The sequence below is a fragment of the Chlorocebus sabaeus genome, chromosome 24, assembly GCF_047675955.1.
Source record: "Chlorocebus sabaeus isolate Y175 chromosome 24, mChlSab1.0.hap1, whole genome shotgun sequence".
NCBI classification, from domain to species: domain Eukaryota; kingdom Metazoa; phylum Chordata; class Mammalia; order Primates; family Cercopithecidae; genus Chlorocebus; species Chlorocebus sabaeus.
This window is the reverse complement of record NC_132927.1, coordinates 18,210,617-18,232,985: the sequence shown is the minus strand read 5'-3', so window position 1 is coordinate 18,232,985 and position 22,369 is coordinate 18,210,617. Positions and strand designations below refer to the sequence as shown.

Sequence of the window (22,369 nt, the reverse complement as noted above, 5' to 3'; positions counted from 1 at the left end):
TTACAGCTCACTGCAGTCTCAACCTCCCATGCTCAAGTGATCCTACCAGATCAGCCTCCCTAGCAGCTGGTTCTATAGGCACGTGCCATACATGTTGCTATTTTTTTATTTTTTATTTTTTGAAGAAATGATGTTTCACTACGTTGGCCAGGCTGATTTTGAACTCCTAGGCTCAAGCAATCCTACTGCTTCAGCCTCCCAAACTCCTGGGCTTACATGCATGAACCAACACACTTGGCCTTTGAAACAAGGAAATTCATCAGAAGCACATATGCCCTGCAAGAAATTTTAAAAGAAGTTCTTTCAGGAGAAGAAAATAATAAGTCAGAACTTCAGTTGGTATAAAGAAAGAGAGAAAGAAAAACTAAAGGTAAAATATTTTCCCTATTCTTAATCAATCTAAAAGAGAGCTATTTGTCCAAAATACAAATAGTAATAATATTTTGTTTGAATATAGCATAAAGTGAAATATAGTATATGTGAAATAAATGACAGCAATATGAAAAGGGATGGGAAAAGAAATTGGAAATATTCTGTTGTTAATTATCTGGATACTTGTAAAACTTAAGAGTAAATAATTAATGGTAAATGTATATTATAAACACTTAGGCAACCTTACTATAAATTTTTTTGAAGTAGAATTAATACATAAGGACAGAAGGTGGAATCATATAAAATATTCATTTAAAACCAGATAATGCAAAAAAATAAAAATTAAAGAAACTAAAAATAATAACTGAAATGAATAGAAAACAAAAACATGGTAGATATTAACTCAATATAGTCATCATCATTTTTAACATTAATGATCTAAATTCTTCAAATAAATACAGACATTTTCAGATTTGATTTATAAAAAAACTCAACTATATGTTATCTGCAAGGAACCCACTTTAAATTAAAAACACAGATTAAAACTAAAGGAATGAAGAAATATAGACCATGCTAACACTAATCAAAAGAAAGCTGAAGCAGCTATATCAATTTTAGACAAAGCTGACTTCAGAGCAATAAAAGTTATCAGGGATAGAGAGGAATATTTAATAATGAGAAAACTGTCAATTCTTCAGGAAGACAACAATCCTTAACATGAATTCACCTAACAGTGCATTAAAAGATGTGAGGCAAAAAGTCACAGAAATGCAAAGGAAATTATATAAGGATAGAAAAAAATTATGTTCTAAGATGACTATGGAAATAAATGTAATTAAATTAATGACAGAAAGATAGCTTGAAAATATCAAAGCATATGGATAATAAGATATACACTTGTAAATAATCCACAGCGAAGGCTCAAGAGAATTTAAAAATTTTTTAACTAAACAAAACTTAAAATATAACTTAACAGAAGCAGTGAAAGCACTGCCTACGGAGATATTTATAGCATAGAATGTGTATATTAGAAAAATAGATATAAATTCAATAATCTTTCTACTTTAGGAGCCTAGAGAAAATTGAGCAACATAAACCTAAGGAAAGCAGGAGAAAATTAACAATAATAATTAACAGAAACATAATAATAAACAGAAATAATAAAAAATAATCGGAAACAGAAAACAGTTAAATGGAAAACAGAAAAATCTAGTTATTTGAAAAGGCCAGTAACATTTATAAACTTCTAGCCAAAGTAACCAAGAAAAGGAGATAAGACACAAATTACTACATCAGAAATGAAAGAGGAGTTGACATTACTGGTTGAATGTACATTTGAATGACAATAAAGTAATATTATGAATAACTCTATGCCGATAATCGGGAGTTTGATAAACTGGAAAAAATGGACCAACTCCTTGAAAGACAACTACTGAAACTCACACCAAGAGAATCAGATAATCTGAACATCTCTTTATTTGTTTAATGGACATTGAGTCAATCATAAATAACTTTCTAAAAAAAATGCATGAGATCCAGACTATTCCACTGGCAAATTCTACAAAATATGTAAGGGGAAATTATGTTGGTTCTCTACAAATTCCTATAGAAATAGAAGTCAAGGACACACTTCTTAACTCATTCTATGTGAACAGCATTAGCCTAATAATAAAAACAGATAAAGACATTATGAGAATGGAAAACTATAGACCAATTGCTCTTTATAACGTAGATCCAAAAAGTTCTAATAACATATTAACATATTGAACAAACAATGGATGAAAATTATACACCATGATGAAATCAGATTTATGCAAAGCTAATTTAAAATTTTAAAATCAGGGTAATCCCAGTGAAACCTCGTCTCTAGTAAAAATACAAGAAATTAACTGGGCGTGATGGCAGGTGCCTGTAGTCCCAGCTACTCGGGTGGCTGAGGAAGGAGAATGGCGTGAACCCTGCAGGCGGAGCTTGCAGTGAGCCAATCACGCCACTGCCCTCCAGCCTGGGCGACAAAGCGAGACTCCGTCTGGGGGGCGGGGGGAAGTCATATCAACTGATTTAGAACAAACATTTGACATAATCCGGTATCTTTTCATAATACAAATTCTCAGCCAACTAGAAAGAGAGGAAAACTTCAACTTGATAGATAAACAACATTTACAAAATACCTACAGCTAATATATGCTTTATAATGTGAAACTAGATGCCTTCCCTCCAAAATCAAGAACAATACAACAATGTTCCCTCTCAGCATTCTTATTAAATAGTAGAATGAAAGTCTGAACTAGTACAAGAAGAAATGGAAAGGAAAAAAGTTGTACAAATCAAGAAGAAATAAAACTGTCTTTGTTCACAGATGACACGTCTGTGTACATAGAAAATCTCAGAGAACTGATTAAAAAAACTCCTGCATTAATAAATGAGTACAAACTTAACAAAATATGTATAAGATCCCTATGTGGAAATCTGTGCACATGCACCACAATTCACATATACTTTATAATAACCATAAATTCAAAAACCAAAGAAATGGTTATTATATAGCTTAGATCATTATACAACTTCTAGCTTTAGTGAAGGGCAGTATTGTAGACAGAGGCAGAAAGGGATCCTAACAATATTCTATTTCTTGAATTGAGTGGTAGCTCCATAGTTCTTCACATTGTAGTTATTAATTAAAGTGTACATGAGTTTTATAAACCTTTCTTCAGTAAATGTTACAAAAATAATAGAACAATATTATTCACTAAAATACTAAACCATAATCATGATGATAATAATAACAACCTGTCCATGGGAGCAAATGACAGTATAGAAACCAATGAAAATCAAAGAAATAAACAGGGAAAGAAAACCAAGAAATTTTACCTGTAAAACAATAAAATAGTTCCCAAAATACTTTAAATTTTTGAAGTTACAGCCCAGAAGAAGATAAGTCAATTACACAAATTGTCTGCATAAGCTCATGTATATTAATCTCTTGATGGCCCCTAATCCTTCAGTTATAAATGAAGAGTTATGTTTCAAATTCTATCCAAAAACAAAATATACGCCTAATTGATAATTTATTTTAAAAAATCCTATTTGCTTATAGATTCAGACTGGGAATCAAATTGCTATTTTCAATTATTGTAAATATTTCATATTTAAATATGCCAAAATAAAGTCTTCTGGAAAAGAGCTGAGAATGGACATTATTCTGAGCCTGGAAAAAATATTATTAAAAAATTATCAAACATTGAAATATTCAAAAGTATAATCCTCCTCTCTCAATCTCCCCCCAAAAAGGGATCCCATGCTGCTTCTTAATAGTACTTTAATCCTGACTGTAATGTAAGTTGGGAAGAATTACCACCTTAAACACAGTCAGAAACAGGGCTGAGGTTTGGTTAGTTTCAACATCATTACCCATTAAAAATTAAAACCGATTACTGCAATAGAAACTCCAAAATGTTTATTATGAAGAAGATAATAAAAAAGACAATTGTGCTTCGCAGTTTTAGAGTGTATATATCCCAAATTGGTACTCACCATAAAATGATTTAAAGAAAACATCATACACTATGGCAAATACAAAAAGCTAAGGAAAATGTAAGAATGACCTTGATCACTGTTTTCATTTACCGTTGTAATAGAGCTCCTAGCATGTTCAATTACATGATGAAAAAATTATATAAGAAAAATTTAATAATGCTATTTTCGTAGATATATAACTACAAACGTAATTGGAACAACAAACAAAACTACTAAACTAGTTCAACTTCAGCATAGTTAGTTAGAAGACATAATGATAAAAAGCAATGTTACTGTTCGGACAAATCAGTTTAAAAATGTAACACTTTAAAAATCCATACACAAAAACACAAAAAGCATCATTTGTGAAGAAATAGAAAAGAAACTCAAGATGTATAGGATAATTTTATAAAAATTTAGTATAGGACCTAAAAAGGAACATTGATAGAGTAATTGTTTAAAAATATAAAATAAAATATTTCTTCTCATCTAAAATAAAAATTACTTGTGACCCCAGTAAAATTTACAACATAAGTTTTCACCAGACTTGTCTACTCCTAAAATTAAAATAGAAGGATAAAGAATAAAAAAACAATATTAGGCAAGGCAATTTTGAAGAGAAATGAAAGGAGCTATTTATTTCACAATCTATTGAGACATATTACAAATAGGATAATTACATTACAGTATAGTATTTGTGCAGAGATGATGAATATAACAATAAAATAAATAGAAAAATCAAGATATATCCATTCATATACGAAAACTATTTATGGCAGTTCTAGAATTCCAATTCAATGTGTAAAGGATAAATTATTCAATAAACAATACGAGACAATTGGTTATCAGTATGGAAAAAATAAAATGGAACTGTACAGTACTCCAAATCCAACTTAATTTCTATATTACATAAAAAATGTGAAAATAAACTTTTAAAATATTAAAGAATGCATAGGAAAATATCTTTATTTCTTCAACAGCAGAGAAGGATAGCTTAAGGCACACAAAAAAAAACACACACAGCAAGATACATAATCGATAATTTCATCACATTAAATGAAAGATTTTATCTTGGTAAAGGGTTTCTGAGACAATCCTTTTCTTAAAATGTTGGGTCCTTTATGAAAATTCCTCTTTGTAGAAAGGACTGTCACCCTCACTGGGCAGTCCCTTTAAATTAAAGACAAGTTATTAAATATAAAAATGTTTCACAAAAGCTGATGACCATAAAACACACTAAATTAAGGCATCCATACAATGTGTGAAATGATAACTGTGCCATTATATTAAAAAAAAGTCTCTGTGTTATTCACATAGGTAAGCACCAGAATGCCCATAAACCCACACCAAATAAGACTCAGGAATCCACTCAGAAGACACCAAAATGGGGACACTCACGTGGTAACTAAAAGATTCTTACTTGACATTTCCTTCAATTGCTTCCTTATCTATCATTACTTTTCCTATTGGAGCAGCATAGATCCCTTGACATGAATACACTTGTGGAACTAAAGAATAAGTCATTTACATGTATTTTGTCCCCAAATATTTAGGAATCAGGATTGCTGCTATACAACTTCTGATAAAATACACTAAAAATTTAAACAATCTCTCTTTTAACTTTTAAGAGAGTAACATGTATGTTATGATAAATATAGAACAACAAATCCAAGCAGTGATTCCAATGTGGGTTTTTTACTGGAATCACTACTTAGTGACACATTCAGGCATACCAATTTCCAGACTGGAGTGTTTGCATATAACTACCTAAAGAAAACCCATGAAGGCCACAAGCCAACTCTCATCATCAGTATAATTGTTACATTTGGAACCACTGTTTAGAAAACCTGACCTAAAATTTTGATCACCTGCTGTTTGATTGCAGGATGCATATAAGAAATGTTGAAAAATGCTTCATAATATAACCTTGATAAAATGAGAATATTAATTTAAAATTACATATCATTTTATTTGTGAATATTTCCCCTTCAGTTCTTTTAACTAGAGGGTTCTCATTAGAAAAAGGTTTACCCTATCATTCTGTCACTTTATAAATCATGAATGCATTTTTTCAATTGTGGATGATTTCTGTGTTGAAATCATTACTGCGGTAGGTATTGAAATAATCTAAGAGATTCTCATTTGCCTGTAGTGGAACTACATCTTCAAGACATAAATAAGTAAGCAGATGTGAAAAGGTCATTTGTTTTCCAGATATTAAACAGTATGTTAAGGCTTGAAGATTTAGCATAGTAATCCATATTTGCATGCCGGTTATCAAAAAGAAAGCCAGATTCTTATTATGGATTTATGATTGCCTGGCATTAAGAGGAAAAGTCACCTTATAAAAAATAGTTGCTTAAAAAATAGCAACAGCCAGGTTCAGTGGCTCACACCTGTAATCCCAGCACTTTGGGAGGCCGAGACGGGCGAATCACGAGGTCAGGAGATTGAGACCATCTTGGCTAACATGGTGAAACCTCGTCTCCATTAAAAACACAAAAAAATTAGCCGGGCATGGTGGCGGGCGCCTGTATTCCCAGCTACTCAGGAGGCTGAGGCAGGAGAATGGTGTGAACCCGGGAGGTGGAGCTTGCAGTGAGCCGAGATCATGCCACTGCACCCCAGCCTGGGCGACAGAGCGAGACTTCGTCTCAGGAAAAAAAAAAAAAAAAAAGTAGCATCAAATCTTTCACCTTAATTGTCAAATCTAATGTGCCTGGTCTTTTATTGTATTACGACAGGGGAAATGTGTTTTTCTGTTGAGTCAGTTATCCTTGATTATTCCTAAGAGTCCAAAGGTAAGGTTAGTTATACATGTAAGATCAGGCTACCCTCTGCAAGGTCACAATCATTATCCAGTCTTACATATGTAATCAGGAGCGATGAAAGAGGTTATTGTTTGCAACTAACCTATATATAGCCTACATGTCAGCATTCCCAATAGGTGTGCTTTATGTATCCTCTCTGTCATGATCTTTTCAACCTCACTGGGATTCTTAACTATTCTAACTATTGAACACGTATGTGTGAAAACTGTATGATCAAAGTTAACTAACATCTAAGTTAACGCTTTTCAAAATCAAGTCTAGATTTTCTTATGCTATTAATGTTTTCACCTGGTAGTCCTAGGTCTATACAACTCCTGATGTTTTTTCCATACAATTTTTCATGTAGTCCCAACATTAAATTTTGTTGTGTTCCATTCATTTCATATTATAAATAATTAGTAATATTAAGTTAGCATTTATAATCAATACACAATTCTTCCAATCTGCAAATTTCTTCCCGTAATAAATCATGAATTATCCTAAAAGAAGCCTTTGTATAGACTGCCAATGTTTTTCTTGCTGTGAAAGGCTCCCATATTCTGTTTAATATTGATAAGAGATGCCTCAGTTTACAGAGAAATTCTAAATTTAACATGTGTTAAAATACTCCATAGTGTAGTCTGTAGTGGTATATGGAGATCGACTGCACATTCAGAGAATAGATTGCTCATTACAATAACTGAGTTAATAACCTTACATTGAGTCAGTACAAATTGGATTGTTTCCGTTGGTTTTCATAGCCAATGCTTTGCAATTAAGATTGTTGTCATGCGTCTAATGTTGGTTGCCAAGAGTACTCTCCAAATTACATAAATCTCTACTGGTCCTAAATGTAAACTAATCATTACCTCATAAAGAAGAGCATTTATTCAGACTTCTTCCCTGGACAATTCACAGTAAGAACCATAGTGTTAGCAACCCAAAGACGAACATTAACAGCAGGCAGAGACAGCAGAGACTCCTCTGTATCAAGTACTGCCAGCTAAGACATTTGTAGCTGTTGTGTCAGTATTTAAGGGCTTTCAGAAAGACTCTGCATTATCTCTCTAGTTTCTATAATTTTTGTTTAAAAGAGACAATATATCAGCATATTAACTACAACAGTTTAATGCTGAAGCCTATCTCTGAGGGCCAAAACATTTCTACTTCTAACAAGTATATTTGCATTATCTCAGGAAGTAATCTCCTTTTCCACTGAACTCACATGACTATTTGTAGCTTTTCCTCACTATTTATCAAATGGTAGTTATTGATGTAGGCCTTACCTTGCCAACAAGTCTGTAATTATTTTTTAGACAAAAATTTCAGTCATATAAATCTGGAGAGAGAGGGAAAGAGAAAGAGACAGAGAGAGAGACAAAGAAAAACAGAAAAATGCTCTATGCCTGTGATTATATACAAAAATAATTTTTAAAAAGGCATTTTAACATTGAGCAAAATTGATGTAGACTCTGACCTTGCAGTGTTTACATTCTGGAGGAGAGGACAATATTAATCAGACAACTGAAGGAAAAAACATAAAATTATAATGAAATACAGGTATATGATGCTATGAGATTATATAATAGAAAGAGCAAATCTGGTTTGACTGACCCAGAAAAGCATCCTTCAGAAAGTGACTACTAAATGAGATGCAGGCAAAAAAAGTGAGTCTCTCAGGGGGAAACAGTCAGGTGCAAAGACCATGGTGGGTGGTGACATGATGTGAACAAGAACAGGAAGGTCTTTGTGCCTTAAATGCAAGAAGAAGTGCATGATGGGGGACAACTTGGGGCCATTTAGAAAAATGCTAAACCGTGGATAACATTGTAAGCCATGTTAAATAACTTTGTCTTTAGTCTAAGTATTAACAGTCTTTATTGAGGTCACGACATCTCAATTTCGTGTTTTGTAAGCTCTCTATGCGTATGGAGAATAAGCAGAATAGATACATCACTGGGTATGGCAGATAATTTTGAGGTTCTTTGGGTAGTCTACAGGAGAAATCATAGTAGTAAAGATTAGGATAATGATAGTAAAAACAGGGAAAAGTAGATGAATTTTAGAATTTTCTTTGTAGGTAAAACTGACCAGATTAGGTGATGATTTTTTTTTTTTTTTTTTTTTTTTTTTTTTTTTTTTGGTGGAGTGAAAGATTGGGAAAGATGACAAAATGATTCAGAATTTTACTAGTATATACTGAGCCGTATACTGAGCTCAAGAACACCAGAAGAATGTATGTGGCAAGATAATCAAGAGGTTAGTTTTCCACAAGTCAAATCTAAGGCATGTAGGTAATTAGATATATGGATTTGGAATTGACTAGCAAGGTCTATCCTACATAAATTTGTGAGAGCCATTATGAAGAACTTTTTATTATTTGAAGATTTTTTATTCTTTCTTCTTTGTAAAGTGAATACTGCATAACAAGTCTAATCTGCTCTAACTTTTGATATCATTGAAACTAATTGAACTCAATTCATATAACCAGATAAGCATTCATAGGTAGCATATTGCTTTTATCCTATTGATGATCTTTATTTCGTATCTGTATGTTTTTGAGGATTATATTTTATGGGATGATTTTAGGCAGTGAAGCATATACCTAAATATATTAAATATGAAAAAATATCTATCAGATTTGATATGGTTTGGATGTTTGTCGTCTTTCAAACTTATGTTGCAACATAATCCCCAGTGTTGGAGGTGAAGCCTAGTGGGAGGTGTTTGGATCATGAGGGTGGATTTCTCACGAATGACTTAGTGCTATCTCCTTAGTGATGAGTGAGTTCTCAGTTAGTTCATGCAAGATCTGGTTGTTTAAAAAGATGTGGTGGCCGGGCGCAGTGGCTCAAGCCTGTAATTCCAGCACTTTGGGAGGCCGAGACGGGCGGATCATGAGGTCAGGAGATCGAGACCATCCTGGCTAACACGGTGAAACTCCGTCTCTACTAAAAAAGTACAAAAAACTAGCTGGGCGAGGTGGTGGGCGCCTGTAGTCCCAGCTCTCGGGAGGCTGAGGCAGGAGAATGGCATAAACACGGGCGGCGGAGCTTGCAGTGAGCCGAGATCGCACCACTGCACTCCAGCCTGGGCGACAGAGTGAGACTCTATCTCAAAAAAAAAAAAAAAAAAAAAGGGGGCATCTCCCCCCTTGCTCTCTTGTTCCCACTATCATCATGTGACCTCCTGGGTCCTGCTTTGCCTTCTGCCATGACAGTAAGCTTCCTGAGGCCCTCACCAAAATGAGATGCTGATACCATACTTCCTACAGCCTAGAGAATCATGAGCCAATTAATCCTTTTTTCTTTATAAATTTCCTAGCCCGAGACATTTCTTTATAGTGATACAAAAATGAACTAACACAGATAATTGGTATTAAGTAGTGGGGTGTTGCTATAAAGATAACTGAAAATGTGAAAGTAGCTTTGGAACTGGGTATCAGGCAGGGTTTGGGAGACTTTGGAGATCTCCTAAGACAGAAAGATGAGGGAAAGTTTAGAATTGTTAGAGACCGTTAAATGGTTTTGACCAAAATGCTGACAGAGATATGGATGGTGAAGACCACACTGACAAGGTCTCTGATGGAAATGAGGAAGTTACTGGGAAATAAAGTAAAGGTCCTCCTTGTTACCCCCTAGCAAATAACTTGGCTGGATTGCATCCAGGCCCTAGGGATCTGTGAAAGTTGATAATTAAGAGTAATGACTTAGGGTATCTGGTAGAAACAATTTCTAAGCAGCAGAACGTTCAAGAAGTGACATGGCTCCTTCTAACAACCTAAATTATATACAGGAGCAAAGAAATGATTTACAGTTGGAACTTATATTTTAAAAGGAAGCAGAAGATAAAGGTTTGGAAAATTTGCAAACTGGGCAAGTGACAGAGAAAGAATATAAACAACGGATGAAGCAACCATGTGTTAGAGAGGCGTGCATGACCAGAAGGAAGCCATGCGCTAATATCCAAGACAATGGGAAAAATGCCTTGAAGGCATTTCAGAGATTTTCAAGACTGGGCCTGCTCCAAGAAACCATTCTATTCTCCTGGGCCTCTGGGCAAGGATATCTATTACCAGAGGCCCAGGAGAATAGAATGATTTCAGGGGCCAGGCCTAGGGCCCCACTGCCCTGAGCAGCCTTGAGATATTGCTCCCCATATACTCCAGCTATGTCATGGCTCAAAGGGGACCAAGTACAGCTCAAGCCACAGCTCCAGAAGGCACAAGCCATAAGCCTTGGTGGTTTCCACATGGTGTTAAGTCTGCAAAAGTGAAGGGGGCTTGGTGGCTACCACCTAGATTTCAGAGGATATCTAGGAAAGCCTGTGTGCCCAAGCAGAAGCTTGCCACAGGAGTGGAGCTCCTCACAGAGAAACTACGGGGGCAAGCTAAGGGGAAATTATGGAGTTGGAGCCCCCATACAGCGTCTCCACCAGGACACCACCTAGTGGAGATGTTGGAAAGAAACCACTGTCCTCCAGACCCCAGAGTGGTAGATTCACTGTTAGCTTAAGCCCTCTGCCCAGAAAAATCATAAGCATACAACTGCAACCTGTGAGAGCAGCTATGTGAGCTGTGTCCTACAAAGTCACAGGCACAGGGCTACCCAAGTCCTTGGGAGCCCATCCTTCACAACACGATGTGGAAACTGAAGTCAAGGATTATGTTGGAGCTTTAAGATTTAATGCCTGCCCTGCTGGGTTTCAGAGTTGTATGGGGTCTATTGCCCCGTTCTTTTTGCCAGTTTCTCCCCTTTTGGACTGGTAAAGCTTAGCCAATGCCAGTAGCATCATTGCATTTTGGGACTAAATAACTCATTTTGATTTTACAGGCTCATAGGTGGAAGGAGATGAGTCTCAGATGAGACTTAGGACTTTAGACTTAATGTTGGAATGATTAAAAACTCTTGGGGCTTGTTGGTAAGTGATGATTGTCTTTTGTAATCTGAGAAGAACATGTGATTTGGGGGGGCCAGGGATGGAATGACAAGGTTTGGATGATTATCCCCTCCAAATCTCTTGTTACAACGTAATCACCGATATGGGAGGTGAGGCCTAGTGAGAAGTATTAGAGCATGGGGGTAGATACCTCATGAATGGCTCCTTGGTGATGAGTAAATTCCTGGTCAGTTAGTTCATGTGAGATCTGGTTGTTAAAAAGAGTGTAGCACTTCCCACTTTCTCTCCTGCTCCCACTCTCTCCATGTCATGTGCCTGCTCCCCCTTTGCCTTCTGTCTTAATGATTACCTTCCTCAGGGGCTCACCAGAAGCAGATGTTGGCACCATGCTTCCCGTACAGCCAGCAGAACCATAAGCCAGTTAAATCTCTTTTCTTTCTAAATTACCCAGCTTTGGGTATTTCCTTATAATGATGCAAAAATGGACTAACACATGGTTGAAGAAATAGACAAATGAAAAACGTACTCATAGAAATGGTATACATAGCAAATAAATTAATGTTTAGTAAAGAGTACTACAAATTGTCAAATGAAAATATGTTGCCCATTATTATGATAGCTGGTTAAGCCACTTTCAAATAATGTCATAAAAAGTGATAATTTATACACTTTAAATATAAGGGAGTTCATTTCAGAAAAATAAAGCACCCCTTAAATATTATATATTTAATGCCACTAAGGATACCTTAATAGTTAAAAGGAATATTAGCTTTGTAAAATGATTATTATCATTATGGGTATAGTAAATTATCTTTACGTATACACACACATATATACATATATACATACACACACATGCACATAAATACACACACATACATACTTATGTGTTTTCAAAAGCATGTGCCTACAGGCACATTTGCTGTTAAGACATCATTCATTGTTTAATTTCATCAATACTCTTGTTAAGTGAGAAAGAATAGAGAAACAGACAAAAGTACTCTTCTACTATCCAAGGCCAAATGGAAATGCCAGAGTGAGAAAAATAATCATAATAGCAACAATTACCACCTCAGCTGTCCTCCTTAATCACAAGTGGATATTCCATTGCATCATTATTCTACTACTACAACTCCATTCACTGTTTCACTCTAAGAAAGTTCCTGGTATTCCATTTATTTTTAAAGGGATTTTAATGGATGTCCTATGAATTTTCAATGAGCTATTTAAAGTTGGACAACCCTAATTAGGAATGTGTTTACTTTCCGTTTTATTTATTTATTTTTTTCAGAGTGATCAGTTTCATGCAAGACTTAACCTAATGTTACTCCAAAGAAAAAATAGAGAACATGAGGTACTACTTCTACACACTAATGGACTGCTAATTTAAAAAAAAATGAATCAAGCATTAACTTGGAAGAGTCTTTTTCAATATATAAATTATTTCTGGTTAGCCTTTTATTTCCACGTTAATTAAGAAAATCCTTTGGCCTTGATTTTAGCAATTAGTAAATGAAAATGTGTTTGAATTTACTTCGTTTTGGGATTTACACTAGAGAATCTGTCAGTAAATACAGTTCCTTTGCTAACGGCTTTCGTAAAGTAAATGCTTTTATCTAGAAAAAGCCTTGCCAGTGGAAAACAACACACAAAAAAATTATTAATTAACTAATTGTTTGGGCAGATAAAATCTCTGGAGTTTCTTGTGGGGTTGCCATAAAGAAACAAACAATTTTTACATTTTCACAGTCACCTCAGGCTTGGACAGTGTCCTCTGTCTCCTTAAGAAAATGCAAAGCACAGAAAATTTAGAATGCATTCCTCAAATTGTTTCATTTAATGGAAAGCTAAAGAAGCAAAGCAACAAAAGCAATTCCTAAAATAAATGAATACATTATGTACAAAAGGAATACCAGGTAATAAAATATAGGAAGAAGAAACCTACACGAAAATCATGTTTGGAATGAATCTGCATACTCAGACTCATCATTTTACATTCCCATCACAGTTATAATCAATTAACCTCAATATAATCTAGATATATTATTTTTGTATGTCTTAAAAGTAGTCCTTCTACACCACCTTGAGCATACTGGCAACAACAAACTGGCTGCCTATTTTAAATGTTATATAATCAGATACATCAGGATTCACATATAAATTCTTAACTACAGTTTTTCTGTTCTTCTAATAACATATGCATTTATGTTGCATATTGACATGTAATATGTTGCAAAATAAAAATGGGTTCATTAAGTATCTCTTACCTGTTCACTTCAAGAAAATTTTAATTGCCAAGCATCCAATCACTGACAGTTTCAGCTATATCAAACTTTTGCTCTATATAAAAGTGCACCTACAATTAATTTTCTGTGGAGTGACTTTGCAATGTAAATATATCGCCAAGAGCAACAAGAAATGTCTACATCAAGTATTTAGGAGAAGAAAAAAAACGTAAAGTTAAACTAGAAACATGGCAAAACAATAGGCTCATAAGTATGAACGTAAAGTATGAACGTAAAGTTGCCTCAAACGTAAAGTTAAACTAGAAACATGGCAAAACAATAGGCTCATAAGTATGAACCAGGAAAATCTGAACTTTTCCTGAGACATTGTCTTTATTTTCAAATGCTATGGTCATAAATAATCTTTTAACTAATACATTTACCTGATTTGCCTAGAAGTTAGAAAGTCCATACATAAATTTATGACTGGGAATTTGTTTTGTGGTGGTATGCAGTACGTTGTGTTATGTATTTTACAGATTCTTCATGTCCCCTGATTTCAATTCATTTTCCTATATATGATTTTCATTTTCTTCTGTTTTTCTAGTATGTACATTTAAAGGTTGGCATAAACTCTCCTTGAATGACCCAGATAACGTATCATTCAATAAACCAACCAATCAGGAAAACTGCTCTTTCTAGCACCAGTACATTGCCCTTCATACAGCACTGGACATCAAAGCCATGGAAACAGCACTTACTTTTTAAAATTTAGAAAACCAGAAATTGTATTCCACTTTCATAGTTTATGAGCCAAGCAAATTTGATAAAATATTTGGTCATTTTGAATCTTTTTATTCATATGCAAACATTGTTATTTTAATATATTCCTTGTCCAGGCCTTATAGAGTTGTAAGTATAAATTATGATAATGCATGTGAAACACAAATCCTGAAAAAAAAAAATCAGAAAATTCCACAAGGATATAGGTTTTCAACACAAAAAGTGGAAGACATTGCATCTCCAGAAAAATATGACTCAAAAAAAAAAAAAAAAAAAACAAGATAATCAGTGATGAATAATACGAGGTTTAATTTGTCTGTAAGTTAGCAAGATTTTTAGTTTTCCTCCCTTAAGTGTTTTAAACCCACTGACAATGATTGAACTGAATGCAATTAACTTACTTCTGGAGCCTGAAGAGTTCCTCACGACTGTGAAGGAGTCAGCACTCTGCCTGGCTGCTGCAGAAGACGGACAGAGTGAAAGCATCTCCAAAGCTGATTTCAGAGGATGGTGTCAAACGATGAGTGCTGGGCTGCTACATATCTTCTCAACACCTGGCTGAATGGTTACAGGGTTTCTTCAAAGGAGGCAAGCACAAAAAAAGAGTGTATCAAAAAATGCTTATAAAGTATCCTTGAAAAACATAGTGGCTGTTAACTGGGTGATCAATCTCAAACTACAGCAGGACTATCATGCAATATGATTTAAATATATTTGCATAATAAAGCTTTCCAATGGAATGTGCAACATACTGTGATTTCAGTAAATATATTAGCAATCTCCTTTCCTTTCTGAAATAAGTTTTCTTATCAAAACTGGGGATAATTTAAATAATCTTAAGCTGCATAGTTCAATTTCATCATATTTAAATGAATTCAACTAGCAGTCTAATGTTAAAACACTGCATAAGTTAACATATATTTAAGCATCACCTACTATTTACGAGGCATATGACACCTAGGATATGGCGGTGAATGAACCTGAAAAACCCCTACCCTGATTAGGCTAATAGTCTTATGTTGTTTTTCCCATATTTTTTCCAATAGAGAAAATCTGTCTATTGCAACCTATATGTCTATGAAAGAAATACATAGGCATGCCATTTACATTTTAACTTTATGTCAGCAGATTACTGATTTCTACCTCTTTTTGAGGTTTTCATGTCCCTCTAAAGAATAGTTAACTTGGCTCTATGAGACATGATGTTTAACTTTCTTTCTTTTAAGATCTATGTAATAGTACCAATTGATATTCAACCACCGATATTTTTAATGCAGAAATAGGCTGAGTTTTTAAAATGTTCTTGAAATTAATAAAAGCATTGTAATTTTACTTTAACTATGACTTATTTTGTCTGAGGAAGAGAAAGGCAGAAATAATGAAATTCCTAAGCATAATAATATAAAACAGATCTAAGATGAAACAGCAACTTGAGTTTAGCTAATTATTTCTGCTGCTTTCACTTGTAAAGATATATGAATGATCTTATAGAGTCAAAATTTAAAGAAGTGATGATATTGTCTTAAGATAATAATTAGAAATTTATTTAAAAAGGAAAATTAAGCTATTGCTTAATTTAATACTGAAATGGTCCGAAATACTAAAATCAATGCACAGATTAATTGTACAATTAAATAAAAGTAAATTATAGCCTATATATTTCAATTATTTATCTGAATCTGTCAATCAATGCTGTATCTTTTTGAAATTTATGTTTACTACAGCATTTTAGAATAACTGGGACATACCACATACACACATATGAATATAAATCAATCATTTGACAACCATGTTCGTACAGCAATTGTTTGTCTTTTCATTTATTTCCTTCCATGAATATATTTTAAGCTAATTTTCACGTTCATATATGCATGATAAAAATATCAGAAATCCAGTAGTACATCTCCCTCCAAAGTAAGATATCCTCCTTGCAGAAACAATTTCACATTTTAGAACATTCTTTCAGAAATAGTTTGTGTGTGTATGTATGTGTATGCGTATGTAAATTTTTGTACATATATCAGAATACTTTGCTCTGTTGTGCCCGTTTTTTTTTTTTTTCCCCCTTGTTTTTTTTTTTTTTTTTTTTTTTTTTTTCTTTTTTTTCTGAGACGGAGTCTCGCTCTGTAGCCCAGGTTGGAGTGTAGTGGGGCGATATTGGCTCACTGCAAGCTCCGCCTCCCAGGTTCATGGAATTCTCCTGCCCCAGCCTCCGGAGTAGCTGGGACTACAGGTACCCGCCAGCACGCCCGGCTCATTTTTTTGTATTTTTAGTAGAGACGGGGTTTCACCGTGTTAGCCAGGATGGTCTCAATCTCCTGACCTAGTGATCCGCCCGTCTCGACCTCCCAAAGTGCTGGGATTACCCGCGTGAGCCACCGCGCCCGGCCTGTGCCCTGTGTCTTTAACATCTTGAAGAACATTTCATTTCTGTCTTCTAGCATGAATCCACTCATTCTAGCAGTGCACATCTACCATAAGCATAATCTGTTCTTAAAGTATCTTAACTGAAAAAGTACACCTTTCTGGGATTTTGTTGTTACAAAAATTACACTTATATGAATATATGTGCACTTATATGAATATATGTGCAGAATACATATGTATTCTGCACATATATTCATATGTATGTATTCATATGTATGTATTCTGCACACATGTTAGTAAATACAGGCACAATATATTGCTAAATAAATTGTTTTAGTTAAAACACGTCATTGTCCCTGTAGCTCTGATCATATTTCTTTCTTTGTAGTAAAGGTGCAGTATAAAAAAAAATCTGAATTCTGTAATTACATTTTATATTATTTCATTATGGTAGCAAAATATAAAGGCCTCATAATATCATCCTAACTCCCCCTAAAACATACTGTTGACCAACAGTACGTTTCTGTCTTCATTTTAGCATAAAAAGCACAGTAACAGCTGAAATTCCTACCTAAATTCTAATTTCCCAGAGAAAATTTATTGTCTATATAGTCACATAACTAATGAGAACAGCATTTCCTTTTTTTGTAATAATACCTTTATTAAGACTTACTATGTTCCAGCTACCATAAAACATATGTTAAAAAAATTATCTTAAGAATCGAATGAGGTAAATACATATTTCTATTTTAGTGCTACAAAAATGCAAGGACAGAGAAAGATCAAGTAACCTTGGGCAATGTCATACAGATAAATAGCAAAGTGAGGACTCTCACCTAGGGCTATCTCACTCTATGAGATGTCTTATATCTCATAATGTAAGTGAAATTTTCAGAAAATCAAGAAGGGTTCTATATTAAAGTAAGGTGTTTTTTTTTTAGCCCATACATTTTGGTCAATGCAAAGACTAAAGTGAGAAAGTTCAGATTTGAGATTCTAATACTACATTTTCTAGTGTTATCATACAAAGATTTTTTTTCTTAATATTATGTTGAAATGGAACATCCTATAAAAAATTAAGGTCAATTTCTTAATTCCAGGTTGTTACTATCTTTGCATAGTCTTAGAAAATTCAGCAACTGTTATTGTTTATGTACATGTATTTCCAAGAAACATAGTTCTCCCTCTAACAATTATTGTGGATGATGTATTAGTCTGTTCTCATGCTGCTAATAAAGACATAACTGACACTGGGTAATTTATAAAGGAAAAGCATTTAATGGACTCAGTTCCACATGGCTGGGGAGGCCTCACAATCATGTCAGAGGATGAAGGAAGAGCAAAGGGACGTCTTACATGGCGGCAGGCAAGAGGGCATGTGTAGGGGAACTCCCCTTTATAAAATCATTAGATCTTATGAGACTCATTTGCTATCACCAGAACAGCCTGGGAACGACCTGCCCCCATGATTCAATTCCTTCCCTCCGTGTCTCTCCCATGGAACGGAATGCCCAACTCCCATGGGCATTACTGAAGCTACAATTCAAAATGAGATTTGGGTGAGGACAAAGCCAAACCACATAAGGTGCCAACACTAAACTCAGAAAGAACTTAGCAAACATGGGTAAAGTTCTAGAAGTTATTAGAAAATATGTGTTTAAAATCATTACCTCCTCCAGCACCCAATGATACTTTCTTTTTTTTTTTTTTTTTTTTTTTTGAGACGGAGTCTGGCTCTGTCACCCAGGCTGGAGTGCAGTGGCCGGATCTCTGCTCACCGCAAGCTCCTCCTCCCGGGTTTACGCCATTCTCCTGCCTCAGCCTCCGGAGTAGCTGGGACTACAGGCGCCCGCCACCTCGCCCGGCTAGTTTTTTGTACTTTTTTAGTAGAGACGGGGTTTCACCGTGTTAGCCAGGATGGTCTCGATCTCCTGACCTCGTGATCCGCCCGTCTCGGCCTCCCAAAGTGCTGGGATTACAGGCTTGAGCCACCGCGCCCGGCCCCAATGATACTTTCTTATCCTCTAGGATATCTTTACTAAGTGTTATCAATTGCCTGAACATATACATTGGTAAGAGCCTTAAAATCAACAAAGATAGGACTCTAAAGTCTTCTAGACCAAGGCTGAAATCACAACTATGACCACATTACCCATTTTTCTCTTTCAAAATGAAAACAGTTACAAAAAGTTGTAGTTATTTGAAGATACAATGTATGTGAAAGTACTAATCATAATACGTCATACATTATAGGCATTGCAACAATTTTGTTACCCATAGAAAATCTTCCTAAACCTGCCCTAAGTTTTGACCCATTGAAAACTCTTGAAATATCTGAAGACACCAGAATATCATCTCACATATTCCCTTCATTTTAAATATTCATAATGTTTGAAAAATTATGAATCCATCAAATGGTATCATTTCCAATCACTTCTTCCTAGAATTCCTAATAGTACAAAATAAACAAGGAATGAGTTGTTCTACATTTGTCTTTAGTTACATTCACTTTGTGTTAAAAAAAGGTTAAAAAATAAACAGCCAAATGTTTTGGCCTACATGATGCAAAAACCAGCTGTTTTAAAATATATAAATAATTAAATCATATGATGTCATTGCAGTTCATTCAATTACTTATTTACAATTATGTAATAATATATTGACACAAAATAGCCATTATTTTTACGGGACTACTCCAAAACTGAGGTTATAAGATAGGGATTGCTATTTTATTAAAACGAATGACTTGAAAAATAATTTGGGACACAAGCAAAAAATTGAAAATTACTTCATATTAATAAGTTTGTTAAAGCATAATTATTCAGAAATTCATATAAACACTATTATTAAAACATGCTTGCCTCACCATTAATATTGCTAAACCTACTTTAAAAATTAAATTAGAGGCAACGATTGAATATGAAAATGCATTTGTTATTGGAAAAAATGTAGCACCATATCCTTGGCTATAGGAAAACTTTTACAAATTATTGCACACGTCCAGGATCATATGACAAATAAATTAATACACTACTAGAGCATTTATTGCTTAATGTAAATGTCACATTGTAAATGAAAACAACTAATCATTCCTTTCCTCTAATAGTAAGAGTTCAGCAGTTAAATAAAACATAAATCTTGCTGACTTAAAAATTTTATTACTGCATTTGTAATATCTTGTTAACAACTAACAGAAAATAATATTAAGGGATACTGTATTTCAGTATTTCAGTAAGCTACAACTTAGGTGAAGGTTTTTTTTTTTTTTTTTTCAGGGTGTGAAGACAGAAGGTGGGTAGAGGTTGTGCTTGCTTTTCATTGTTTTTAAAGAAATGACTCATTCACTATGTTTCATAGTAATAGTTTAAAATATGAGATTCTCACCACATACAAAAACAGAGATGCTAAATTAATAACTGATTCAGTGAAAACCAAAACATATTATTACAATTTTAATTTAATTACAAAATTTCTGTTTATTAGATAGTGGTTGTAAAATTTCCATGCAAAATAAACAAAAGAAATGTAAAACCAGGCCCAGGTGAAGACCCCAGAGCTATCAAAATACTTTTACTTGAACAACAATATGTTGTCAAATGATAGAATCAAAACAATCCAAAGTAATAACAAAAATACTTCAAATAATGATTTCACAATTTAATATTACTCTGCTAAAATTTTTCTTGACATTTATCAGAAACTCGAAGGGCTATAAACTTTCTTTTTCCCTGAACACAACTTTGGCACATCTTCATCCCTTGGTGAAATGAGAGAGTGGTCCTTTGATTTCATTTGCTAGCTCATGGTCTGCTCTGACAATGTAAATGTCAGGCCTACTCTGTTCTTTGGACCATATGGAAAAACAAAACACCACATTCTTATTGTTCTTAATGGCTTGGTAAAAGTCAGTAGACAGACAGTATGGTCAAACTAATATGTATATCAGTTTAGCTCTTTGCTAATGATCTTTTCCAATTAAAACAATATCAATTTGTGTCTATCAACAGAATAATTATCATTTGTTTATCCACATACGATATTTCCTTCTTTATTCCCTTACTCCCTTTCCTTTTTCCTGTATCCCCCATTTCTTCCCTCCCCCCCTCGTTTCTTTCCTTCCTCTCTTTCTCCTGTCTCCCGCCCTCTCTCTTTTTCCCTTCAGTAACTCTTAACAACTTATACTTAAACCTTTTGTCCATTAGTATTTAAATGGTTATACTACGTACATCACAGTGTCACTGTGAATGTTATTTGATATATTACATACATGCACACACCTGTGTATACACATGTACCCACGTACCGCAACCTGAAAAAAAAGGTTTATGTACATCAGTATTTTATCTATTTCAACTTTGACCTGTTTTTTGACCTCTTTCCACTCCTTCCATGAGGGGCCAAATATAGGTTCACATCAGGATGAGGTGGCAAGTCTTTATGAGTCCAAACGGACATTGGGGCTTACTGATAACATCATTTGAGCTGATTATTGGATAACAGCAAATCTCTGTGTTAGTGTATTCCTGGATGTTTTATCTCCATCTGATCCCTAACCATTTTGTTCTATAATATAATCCCCTTATTTAGATCCTTTGTATCTACCAGTTTTCACCTTCCCTCTTTCTCTCCCCTCCTCTGTGTCCCTTCCCTCCCTGTTTCTTCTTTCTTCTCTCTATCCTTCCCTGATTCTCTTCTTTCCTTCTTCCCTCCCTCCCTCTCTCATCCTTCGTTTATTCCTTCCTTCCTCCAAGACCTCCTCCTTTGCATGTTAAATCAGAAATTATTTCATAAAGAAACCATAATACTGCACATTTTATAAACACACAAAAATTTTAAAAACCCAATTCAGCAGAATTTCAAAACATTTATACTACATTATGTCCTCTCTTTAGTGTTCTGATTCATGTGTAAATTTGTAGAAGCCAGATCAGTTTTTTCATGTGCAAATGAGAAAGTGCACGCTCCATTTGTTTATTAATATTCATAATACAAGTAATACATGAGTACGTTATTCTTTTAAAATTAGACATAACAGAAGCAAGGCACAGTGACACATGCCTGTAATTGCAGCTGCTTTGGAAAGCTGAGGTGGGAAGACAGCTTGAACCCAGTAGAACAAGCTCAGCCTATGCAACATAGTAAGACCCTGTATCTAAAAATTAATAAATAAATGTTTATTTATTTATTTAGGGATGAGGGAGAGAATTATTTGTGGCTACACACATGTAGCAGAATGTATCATGCTAATTGAACTTTTCCATATTTTGACTGTGTTCATGTATACCTACATATGTGATAAAATTTAGAAAACTAAATGGAAGCAAATACAAGTATATGTAAAATTGATAAAAATCTGATAAGGTCAGTGGGTTGTATGAATGACAGTTTCTTGATTGT

The 22,369-nt window shown here is 34.4% G+C and overlaps 1 protein-coding gene across 10 annotated transcripts in view; it reads right to left on the bottom strand.

Annotated features, from left to right (window-relative positions):
• Positions 1–22,369, bottom strand: part of LRFN5 (leucine rich repeat and fibronectin type III domain containing 5) — a 282,933-nt gene that overhangs the window by 121,775 nt on the left and 138,789 nt on the right. For all 10 annotated transcript variants that reach the window (XM_073010951.1, XM_037983925.2, XM_037983928.2 and 7 more), the window contains exon 2: positions 15,007–15,182. The gene's annotated coding sequence lies outside the window, so the exon portion shown is untranslated. The remainder of the gene's footprint in view (positions 1–15,006; positions 15,183–22,369) is intronic.